We start from the raw sequence: 11,816 nt of genomic DNA, 5'->3' as shown, positions 1-11,816 counted from the left end.
CCTTCACCTTCTCCCAGCTGTTCCTTCACGGTAACCCTCCTCCATCACCTTCTCCCAGCTGTTCTTGCGCGGTAACCCTCCTCCTTCACCTTCTCCCAGCTGCTTCTGCGCGGTAACCCTCCTCCTTCACCTACTCCCAGCTGTTCCTGCGCGGTAACCCTCCTCCATCACCTTCTCCCAGCTGTTCCTGCGCGGTAACCCTCCTCCTTCACCTTCTCCCAGCTGTTCCTGCGCGGTAACCCTCCTCCATCACCTTCTCCCAGCTGTTCCTGCACGGTAACCCTCCTCCTTCACTTTCTCCCAGCTGTTCCTGCACGGTAACCCTCCTCCATCGCCTTCTCCCAGCTGTTCCTGCGCGGTAATCCTCCTCCTTCACCTTCTCCCAGCTGTTCCTGCACGGTAACCCTCCTCCATCGCCTTCTCCCAGCTGTTCCTGCGCGGTAACCCTCCTCCATCACCATCTCCCAGCTGTTCCTGCGCGGTAACCCTCCTCCTCCACCTTCTCCCAGCTGTTCCTGCACGGTAACCCTCCTCCATCTCCTTCTCCCAGCTGTTCCTGCGCGGTAAACCTCCTCCATCACCTTCTCCCAGCTGTTCCTGCACGGTAACCCTCCTCCATCGCCTTCTCCCAACTGTTCCTGCGCGGTAACCCTCCTCCTTCACCTTCTCCCAGCTGTTCCTGCGCGGTAACCCACCTCCTCCGCCTTCTCCCAGCTGTTCCTGCGCGGTAACCCTCCTCCTCTGCCTTCTCCCAGCTGTTCCTGCATGGTAACCCTCCTCCATCACCTTCTCCCAGCTGTTCCTGCACAGTAAGCCTCCTCCATCACCTTCTCCCAGCTGCTCCTGCACGGTAACCCTCCTCCATCACCTTCTCCCAGCTGCTCCTGCGCGGTAACCCTCCTCCATCACCTTCTCCCAGCTGTTCCTGCGCGGTAACCCTCCTCCTTCACCTTCTCCCATCTGTTCCTGCGCGGTAACCCTCCTCCATCGCCTTCTCCCAGCTGTTCCTGCGCGGTAACCCTCCTCCATCGCCTTCTCCCAGCTGTTCCTGCGCGGTAACCCTCCTCCTCCACCTTCTCCCAGCTGTTCTTGCTCGGTAACCCTCCTCCATCGCCTTCTCCCAACTGTTCCTGCGCGGTAACCCTCCTCCTTCACCTTCTCCCAGCTGTTCCTGCACGGTAACCCACCTCCTCCGCCTTCTCCCAGCTGTTCCTTCGCGGTAACCCTCCTCCTCCACCTTCTCCCAGCTGTTCCTGCACAGTAAGCCTCCTCCATCACCTTCTCCCAGCTGTTCCTGCGCGGTAACCATCCTCCATCACCTTCTCCCAGCTGTTCCTGCGTGGTAACCCTCCTCCTCCGCCTTCTCCCAGCTGTTCCTGCGCGGTAACCCTCCTCCATCACCTTCTCCCAGCTGTTGCTGCGCGGTTACCCTCCTCCATCACCTTCTCCCAGCTGTTCCTGCGCGGTAACCCTCCTCCTTCACCTTCTCCCAGCTGTTCCTTCGCGGTAACCCTCCTCCTCCACCTTCTCCCAGCTGTTCCTGCACAGTAAGCCTCCTCCATCACCTTCTCCCAGCTGTTCCTGCGCGGTAACCATCCTCCATCACCTTCTCCCAGCTGTTCTTGCGTGGTAACCCTCCTCCTCCGCCTTCTCCCAGCTGTTCCTGCGCGGTAACCCTCCTCCATCACCTTCTCCCAGCTGTTGCTGCGCGGTAACCCTCCTCCATCACCTTCTCCCAGCTGTTCCTGCGCGGTAACCCTCCTCCATCACCTTCTCCCAGCTGTTCCTGCGCGGTAACCCTCCTCCTTCACCTTCTCCCAGCTGTTCCTGCATGGTAACCCTCCTCCATCACCTTCTCCCAGCTGTTCCTGCGCGGTAACCCTCCTCCTTCACCTTCTCCCAGCTGTTTCTGCGCGGTAACCCTCCTCCTTCACCTTCTCCCAGCTGTTCCTGCGCGGTAACCCTCCTCCATCACCTTCTCCCAGCTGTTCCTGCGCGGTAACCCTCCTCCTTCACCTTCTCCCAGCTGTTCCTGCGCGGTAATCCTCCTCCATCGCCTTCTCCCAGCTGTTCCTGCACGGTAACCCTCCTACATCACTTTCTCCCAGCTGCTCCTGCACGGTAACCCTCCTCCATCACCTTCTCCCAGCTGTTACTGCTCGGTAACCCTCCTCCATCACCTTCTCCCAGCTGTTCCTGCGCGGTAACCCTCCTCCTCCATCTTCTCCCAGCTGTTCCTGCGCGGTAACCCTCCTCCATCGCCTTCTCCCAGCTGTTCCTGCACGGTAACCCTCCTCCATCGCCTTCTCGCAGCTGTTCCTGCGTGGTAACCCTCCTCCATCACCTTCCCCCAGCTGTTCCTGCGCGGTAACCCTCCTCCATCGCCTTCTCCCAGCTGTTCCTGCACGGTAACCCTCCTCCATCGCCTTCTCCCAGCTGTTCCTGCGCGGTAACCCTCCTCCATCGCCTTCTCCCAGCTGTTCCCGTGCGGTAGCCGTCCTCCATCGCCTTCTCCCAGCTGTTCCTGCGCGGTAACCCTCCTCCTTCACCTTCTCCCAGCTGTTCCTGCGCGGTAACCCTCCTCCATCGCCTTCTCCCAGCTGTTCCTGCGCGGTAACCCTCCTCCATCGCCTTCTCCCAGCTGTTCCTGCGCGGTAACCCTCCTCCATCATCTTCTCCCGGCTGTTCCCACGCGGTAACCCTCCTCCATCGCCTTCTCCCAGCTGTTCCTGCGCGGTAACCCTCCTCCATCGCCTTCTCCCAGCTGTTCCTGCACGGTAACCCTCCTCCATCATCTTCTCCCGGCTGTTCCCACGCGGTAACCCTCCTCCATCGCCTTCTCCCAGCTGTTCCTGCGCGGTAACCCTCCTCCTTCACCTTCTCCCAGCTGTTCCTGTGCAGTAACCCTCCTCCTTCACCTTCTCCCAGCTGTTCCTGCGCGGTAACCCTCCTCCATCACCTTCTCCCAGCTGTTCCTGCACGGTAACCCTCCTCCATCACCTTCTCCCAGCTGTTCCTGCACGGTAACCCTCCTCCATCACCTTCTCCCAGCTGGTCCTGCGCGGTAACCCTCCTCCTTCACCTTCTCCCAGCTGTTCCTGCACGGTAACCCTCCTCCATTGCCTTCTCCCAGCTGTTCCTGCGCGGTAACCCTCCTCCATCACCTTCTCCCAGCTGTTCCTGCACGGTAACCCTCCTCCTTCACCTTCTCCCAGCTGTTCCTGCGCGGTAACCCTCCTCCATCGCCTTCTCCCAGCTGTTCCTGCACGGTAACCCTCCTCCTCTGTCTTCTCCCAGCTGCTCCTGCACGGTAACCCTCCTCCTTCACCTTCCCCCAGCTGTTCCTGCGTGGTAACCCTCCTCCTTCACCTTCTCCCAGCTGTTCCTAGGCGGTAACCCTCCTCCATCACCTTCCACCAGCTGTTCCTGCGCGGTAACCCTCCTCCTCTGTCTTCTCCCAGCTGTTCCTGCACGGTAACCCTCCTCCTTCACCTTCTCCCAGCTGTTCCTTCACGGTAACCCTCCTCCATCACCTTCTCCCAGCTGTTCCTGCGCGGTAACCCTCCTCCTTCACCTTCTCCCAGCTGTTCTTGCGCGGTAACCCTCCTCCTTCACCTTCTCCCAGCTGCTTCTGCGCGGTAACCCTCCTCCTTCACCTACTCCCAGCTGTTCCTGCGCGGTAACCCTCCTCCATCACCTTCTCCCAGCTGTTCCTGCGCGGTAACCCTCCTCCTTCACCTTCTCCCAGCTGTTCCTGCGCGGTAACCCTCCTCCATCACCTTCTCCCAGCTGTTCCTGCACGGTAACCCTCCTCCTTCACTTTCTCCCAGCTGTTCCTGCACGGTAACCCTCCTCCATCGCCTTCTCCCAGCTGTTCCTGCGCGGTAATCCTCCTCCTTCACCTTCTCCCAGCTGTTCCTGCACGGTAACCCTCCTCCATCGCCTTCTCCCAGCTGTTCCTGCGCGGTAACCCTCCTCCATCACCATCTCCCAGCTGTTCCTGCGCGGTAACCCTCCTCCTCCACCTTCTCCCAGCTGTTCCTGCACGGTAACCCTCCTCCATCTCCTTCTCCCAGCTGTTCCTGCGCGGTAAACCTCCTCCATCACCTTCTCCCAGCTGTTCCTGCACGGTAACCCTCCTCCATCGCCTTCTCCCAACTGTTCCTGCGCGGTAACCCTCCTCCTTCACCTTCTCCCAGCTGTTCCTGCGCGGTAACCCACCTCCTCCGCCTTCTCCCAGCTGTTCCTGCGCGGTAACCCTCCTCCTCTGCCTTCTCCCAGCTGTTCCTGCATGGTAACCCTCCTCCATCACCTTCTCCCAGCTGTTCCTGCACAGTAAGCCTCCTCCATCACCTTCTCCCAGCTGCTCCTGCACGGTAACCCTCCTCCATCACCTTCTCCCAGCTGCTCCTGCGCGGTAACCCTCCTCCATCACCTTCTCCCAGCTGTTCCTGCGCGGTAACCCTCCTCCTTCACCTTCTCCCATCTGTTCCTGCGCGGTAACCCTCCTCCATCGCCTTCTCCCAGCTGTTCCTGCGCGGTAACCCTCCTCCATCGCCTTCTCCCAGCTGTTCCTGCGCGGTAACCCTCCTCCTCCACCTTCTCCCAGCTGTTCTTGCACGGTAACCCTCCTCCATCGCCTTCTCCCAACTGTTCCTGCGCGGTAACCCTCCTCCTTCACCTTCTCCCAGCTGTTCCTGCACGGTAACCCACCTCCTCCGCCTTCTCCCAGCTGTTCCTTCGCGGTAACCCTCCTCCTCCACCTTCTCCCAGCTGTTCCTGCACAGTAAGCCTCCTCCATCACCTTCTCCCAGCTGTTCCTGCGCGGTAACCATCCTCCATCACCTTCTCCCAGCTGTTCCTGCGTGGTAACCCTCCTCCTCCACCTTCTCCCAGCTGTTCCTGCGCGGTAACCCTCCTCCATCACCTTCTCCCAGCTGTTGCTGCGCGGTAACCCTCCTCCATCACCTTCTCCCAGCTGTTCCTGCGCGGTAACCCTCCTCCTTCACCTTCTCCCAGCTGTTCCTTCGCGGTAACCCTCCTCCTCCACCTTCTCCCAGCTGTTCCTGCACAGTAAGCCTCCTCCATCACCTTCTCCCAGCTGTTCCTGCGCGGTAACCATCCTCCATCACCTTCTCCCAGCTGTTCTTGCGTGGTAACCCTCCTCCTCCGCCTTCTCCCAGCTGTTCCTGCGCGGTAACCCTCCTCCATCACCTTCTCCCAGCTGTTGCTGCGCGGTAACCCTCCTCCATCACCTTCTCCCAGCTGTTCCTGCGCGGTAACCCTCCTCCTTCACCTTCTCCCAGCTGTTCCTGCGCGGTAACCCACCTCCTCCGCCTTCTCCCAGCTGTTCCTGCGCGGTAACCCTCCTCCTCCGCCTTCTCCCAGCTGTTCCTGCGTGGTAACCCTCCTCCATCACCTTCTCCCAGCTGTTCCTGCACAGTAACCCTCCTCCATCACCTTCTCGCAGCTGTTCCTGCGCGGTAACCCTCCTCCTCCGCCTTCTCCCAGCTGTTCCTGCGCGGTAACCCTCCTCCTCCGCCTTCTCCCAGCTGTTCCTGCGTGGTAACCCTCCTCCATCACCTTCTCCCAGCTGTTCCTGCACAGTAACCCTCCTCCATCACCTTCTCCCAGCTGTTCCTGCACAGTAACCCTCCTCCATCACCTTCTCCCAGCTGTTCCTGCGTGGTAACCCTCCTCCTCCACCTTCTCCCAGCTGTTCCTGTGCGGTAACCCTCCTCCATCACCTTCTCCCAGCTGTTGATGCGCAGTAACCCTCCTCCATCACCTTCTCCCAGCTGTTCCTGCGCGGTAACCCTCCTCCTCCACCTTCTCCCAGCTGTTCCTGTGCGGTAACCCTCCTCCATCACCTTCTCCCAGCTGTTGATGCGCAGTAACCCTCCTCCATCACCTTCTCCCAGCTGTTCCTGCATGGTAACCCTCCTCCATCGCCTTCTCCCAGCTGCTCTCGCGCGGTAAACCCCCTCCTCCTCCGCCTTCTCCCAGCTGCTCCTGTGTGGTAACCCTCCTCCATCACCTTCTCCCAGCTGCTCCTGCACGGTAACCCTCCTCCTTCACCTTCTCCCAGCTGCTCCTGCGCGGTAACCCTCCTCCTTCACCTTCTCCCAGCTGCTCCTGCGCGGTAACCCTCCTCCTCCGCCTTCTCCCAGCTGCTCCTGCTGGCTCCTCTCTTCTTTGCTGCTCCCCACCCCCCACCCGCCCTCATCCTCCAGCACCAAAGCCAGATCTACCAGGCCACCCATGGCTGCAGCAAGACTGTTTCCAAAGCAGAAAGAAGCTGTCCAGCACCAGCGCAAAGTTGTTCGCGGAAGTTAGAATTCACCAGTGGAACACAGAAAATAGCCCCCCAGAAAATATAGAATTTATGACATAAAAACAGGCCATTCAGTTCAACCAGTCTGTAATGGTGCAAGTACTCCTGATCACTTTTACCCACCTAGTTCTCATATCATTTTCTCCCCTCTTCCTTCATCATAAGACATTTCTGTCTCAACCACTGTGATAATGCCTTTGTTAGAACATCAGACAAAGGTATTAACACATTCACATGCTGTTATTGGATAGTACGATTTCATTCAAGAAGGGTTTCTGCTTTCATTGTTATGACTGACATTTCTTTTCTCCGCTGCAGTAATGTAAGGACCACTTTATTTTTTGCCATATTTTAATGAGTTGGCGAGGATACAAATGTGAAAGTGTTCTCTTAAGTTTCCAGAAGTACTTTTATGTATAAAATTAAATAATTTCTTAAATTGTAGTTATACTGCAATTACCAATCTCAAACTGCGCAGAGCAATGCAAAGCCATGAGGTCAGGGTTGCACTGATAGTTACTCATTTGGCCAGATCACAGTAAGATGAGCTACAGAGGAGGTCTATGCCTTGCATCCTTGAGCACATATGTCAAGTTTTGCTCCCCAGGCTATTAATTTTAATGATAAGACAGAGTGAGTGGAAATGTCTGTACCCTCATAATGTTAAAAAGATCCCATTGCAAAGTTCTAAAAGTTCCAAGACCATCCAATCATCCCGCCTGGGCACTTTTGACAGGTTGCTCCATGCCAGGCCAGAGTTACACTGCAGTCAGTGTGAATTCAAACTGGTGTGAAGCAGCTTCCTCAGTGGGATCTCATACCATTTGGTCTATAGTGCACTCAGGCATCAGACTGGGATCTGACACCAAAATTATACTGCTAATTTTGTGTCAGTGCCAACCTGAAACCACTTCACACTGCGATAGAGAAATTGCAGGTTTAGAGTTGCTGGAATGACAACGAGCCTTGCCTGAGCCATGAAAAGATATCAGGCCGAGATTGGGAATAAGCTGCAGCAAGAAAGAAAGAACTTGCATTTCTCTAGCACCTTTCACAACCTGAGGACGGCCCAAAGCACCTTACAGCCAGTGAAATACTTTTTGAAGCGTAGTCACTGTTGTAATGTAAGAAACGCGGCAGCCAATTTGCACACAGCAAGCGCCCACAAACAGCACGTGGCAATTGACCAGATCATCTGTTATTAGTGATGTTGGTTGAGGGAATAAATATTGGCCAGGACACCTGGAAGAACTCCCCTGCTCTTATTCAAAATAGTGCCACGGGATCTTTTACATCCAGCTGAGAGAGCAGACAGGGCCTTGGTTTAACGTCTCACCCGGAATATGGCACCTCCATCAGTGCAGCGCTCCCTCAGCACTACACTGAGAGGGGGAGTCCAGAACCAGGGGTCACAGTCTAAGGATAAGGGGTAAGCCATTTAGGACAGAGATGAGGAGGAATTTCTTCACCCAGAGAGTGGTGAACCTGTGGAATTCTCTACCACAGAAGGCAGTTGAGGCCAATTCATTAAATATATTCAAGAAGGAGTTAGATATATTTCTTAAGGCTAAGGGGATCAAGGGATATGAGGAGAAAGCAGGGACAGGGTACTGAATTTGGATGATCAGCCATGATCTCATTAAATGGCGGAACAGGCTCGAGGGGCTGAATGGCCTACTCCATCTCCTATCTTCTATGTTTCTATGTTTCTATGTCAGCCTAGATTATGTGCTCAAGTCCCTGGAGTGGGCACTTGAACCCACAGCCTTCTGACTCAGAGGTGAGCTTGCTACCCACTGAGCCACAGCTGACACCCATGTCTACTTAACATCAGCTCCAGAAAAAAGGTGGCTGAGGGGTGACCTCGTCGAGGTCTTTAAAATTATGAAAGGGTTTAATCGGATAGACGTAGAGAAGATGTTTCCACTTGTGGGGGAGACCAGAACTAAGGGTCATAACTATAAGATAGTCACTAATAAATCCAATAAGGAATTCAGGAGAAACTTCTTGACCCAGAGAGTGGTGAGAATGTGGAACTCGCTACCACAAGGGAGTGGGAGATGCCTTTAAGGGGAAACTAGATAAGTACGTGAGGGAGAAAGGTATAGAAGGTTTATGCTGATAGGGTGAGATGATGTAGGATGGGAGGAGGCTCCTGTGGACCAGTTGGGCCGAATGGCCTGTTATTGTGCTGTAAATAATTGTAATTCTATGTCGGTAATTTGTGCCTCTCAAGTTGTTGGTACTGAAAGACTTTGGTGTTGTCATTCTGCTTCATGCACCACTGAGCAACAGGATGGAAACGATCTTTTTCAAACGACTGGGGCCAGGAAATTCAAAAGGAACCAGTCTGCCAACAAGTATAGGACGGAGTTACCTGGAATGGCAGGGCAGGATTGCCAGAGCTGGTCCGTGGGCTACAGGGTGACCGCCCGTGTAATACGGAATTGCCATGTCGGACGAGGCCTGAAGGCCCTTCTCTATCAGGGCACAGACTGTTGGAAATTTTCGCCAGAGTGCCTTCCACGGCCACAGCCCCTTTGCACTGACATAAACTGACCAATGCATAAAGCACTTCAAGGGATGTTTGCAATTATAGAGGAAAGTGAAAGGCAGACAGAAATAAATGGTAAAAGGGTGAGGAACAAAAAACAAAGGGCCAAACTAATTCATAAAAAATGTGAGCATAAAAAAAGCCTGAGGGTTTTATACCTTAATGCGAGAAGCATCAGGAACAAGGTAGATGAATTAGCTGTGGAAATAGAGGTTAATAATTATGATCTAATTGGGATTACGGAAACATGGTTGCAGGGTGAGCAGGGCTGGGAGCTTAACATACAGGGGTATTCAGTATTTAGGAAGGATCGACAAAAAAGAAAGGGAGGAGGGGTAGCATTGCTAGTAAAAGAGGGGATAAATGCAATTGAAAGGAAGGATATTAACTCAGTTAATACAGAATCTATATGGGTGGAGCTAAGAAATAGCGAGGGGCGAAAAACATTAATAGGAGTGGTATATAGGCCTCCAAATAGTAAAATAGAGGTTAGGGAGGGCATCACGAGGGAAATTAGAGAAGCGTGCAATAAGAGCACAGCTGTCATCATAGGTGACTTTAACTTACATATAGATTGGACTAGCCTAATCAGTAAAAATAATGAGGAGGAGGAATTCCTTGAGTGTTTAAGGGATGGTTATCTGGATCAATATGTCGAGGAACCAACTCGGGAACAGGCTATATTGGACTGGGTACTGTGCAATGAGAAGGGACTAATCAGTAATCTTGTTGTACGGGGACCCTTGGGTCAGAGCGATCATAACATGATCGATTTCTCACTCGAAATGGAGAGCGAAGAAATTGACTCAGAGACTAAGGTCCTGAATTTAAACAAGGGGAATTATGATGCCATGAGACGGGAACTGAGTAGGTCTGATTGGACAACGTTCCTGAGAGGACTGGAGGTAGATAAACAATGGCAAACATTTAAAGATAGAATGACAAAATTGCAAAAATTGTTTATACCAATCTGGCATAAAAGGAAATCTAAAAAGGTGACTCAACCGTGGATAACAGGGGAAATTAGAGACAGCATAAAATCCAAAGATAGGGCGTATAAAATAGCCAAAAAAAGCGCCAGAGCGGAAGATTGGGAACAGTTTAAGATAGAGCAAAGGAGGGCAAAGGGCATGATCAAGAGGGGCAAAATAGCTTACGAAAACAAGCTGGCGGAAAATATAAAAACTAACTCCAAAAGCTTTTATAAATATATCAAAAGGAAAAGACTGGTGAAAACCAAAGTTGGTCCATTGCAGTCAGATACGGGGGAATATATAATGGGAAATAAGGAAATGGCAGATCAACTAAATGCATACTTTGGGTCAGTCTTTACGAAGGAAGACACAAAAAACCTCCCTGGGATATCGGGAAAAATAGGGACATTGGCAAAGGAGGAACTGACGCAAATCAATATCTCTAAGGATATGGTGTTAAGGAAGCTAAAGGGATTGAAGGTGGACAAATCCCCAGGGCCTGATAACATGCATCCTAGGGTACTGAAGGAGGTGGCCCTAGAGATAGCGGATGCACTAAGGATGATTTTTCAGAATTCATTAGACTCGGGAACAGTGCCGATGGATTGGAGGGTAGCTAACGTTACCCCACTATTCAAAAAGGGGGGTAGGGAAAAAACAGGTAATTACAGACCTGTAAGCCTTACATCAGTTGTGGGCAAAATGCTGGAGTCCATCATTAAGGATGAAATAGCGGAGCACTTAGCAAATGGGGACAGGATAGGACAGAGTCAACATGGATTTACAAAGGGTAAATCGTGCTTGACTAATCTATTGGAATTTTTTGAGGGAGTAACTGGTAGAATAGATGGGGGAGAGCCAGTAGATGTGGTGTACCTGGACTTCCAAAAGGCCTTCGATAAGGTCCCACATAAAAGATTAGCATGGAAAATTGAGGCTCATGGGATAAAGGGGAAAGTTTTGGCGTGGATAGGGAACTGGCTGTCAGATAGAAAACAGAGAGTTGGAATAAACGGCTCATTTTCTGAATGGCAGGCAGTAACAAGTGGGGTACCACAGGGATCTGTCCTGGGCCCCCAGCTGTTCACAATTTACATTAATGACCTGGATCAGGGAGTCGGATGCAGCATTTCCAAATTTGCAGACGACACTAAACTAGGAGGTGGGGTGGGCTCAGAGGAAGAGACCAGGAAGCTCCAGAGCGATTTGGACAGACTGGGCGATTGGGCGGATAAATGGCAGATGCACTATAATGTGGACAAGTGCGAAGTTATCCACCTTGGGTGCAGGAACGGGAGGGCAAATTATTATTTAAATGGCAATAGATTGGGAGAGGGGGAAGTACAGAGAGACCTGGGTGTTCTTGTACACCAGTCACTGAAGGCGAGCATGCAGGTGCAACAGGCGGTCAAGAAGGCAAACGGTATGCTGGCCTTCATAGCAAAAGGGTTAGAATACAGGAACAGGGATACCTTGCTGCAGCTGTACAGGGCACTGGTGAGACCACACCTCGAGTACTGTGTACAGTTTTGGTCGCCTCATCTGAGGAAGGATGTTCTTGCCATGGAGGGGGTGCAGCGGCGATTCACCAGGCTGATACCAGGAATGGCGGGAATGACCTATGAGGAGAGACTATGTAGTTTAGGGATGTACACACTGGAGTTTAGAAGATTGAGAGGGGACCTCATAGAAGTGTATAAAATTCTGACAGGTCTAGACAGACTGGATGCAGAAGGAATGTTTCCCTTGGCGGGTGAGAACAGAACTAGAGGACATAATTTAAGGATAAGGGCTAAACCATTTAGGACAGAGATGAGGGGGAATTTCTTCACTCAGAGAGTGGTGAACCTGTGGAACTCATTGCCACAGAGGGCAGTGTACGCCAGCTCATTAAATATATTTAAGAGGGAATTAGATATATTTCTACGGGCAAAAGGGGTTAAGGGTTACGGAG

Source organism: Somniosus microcephalus, chromosome 1 (assembly GCF_052327205.1).
Source record: "Somniosus microcephalus isolate GS21.2 chromosome 1, FLI_Smic_1.0, whole genome shotgun sequence".
NCBI lineage: Eukaryota > Metazoa > Chordata > Chondrichthyes > Squaliformes > Somniosidae > Somniosus > Somniosus microcephalus.
Note: the sequence above shows the minus strand (reverse complement) of the source record.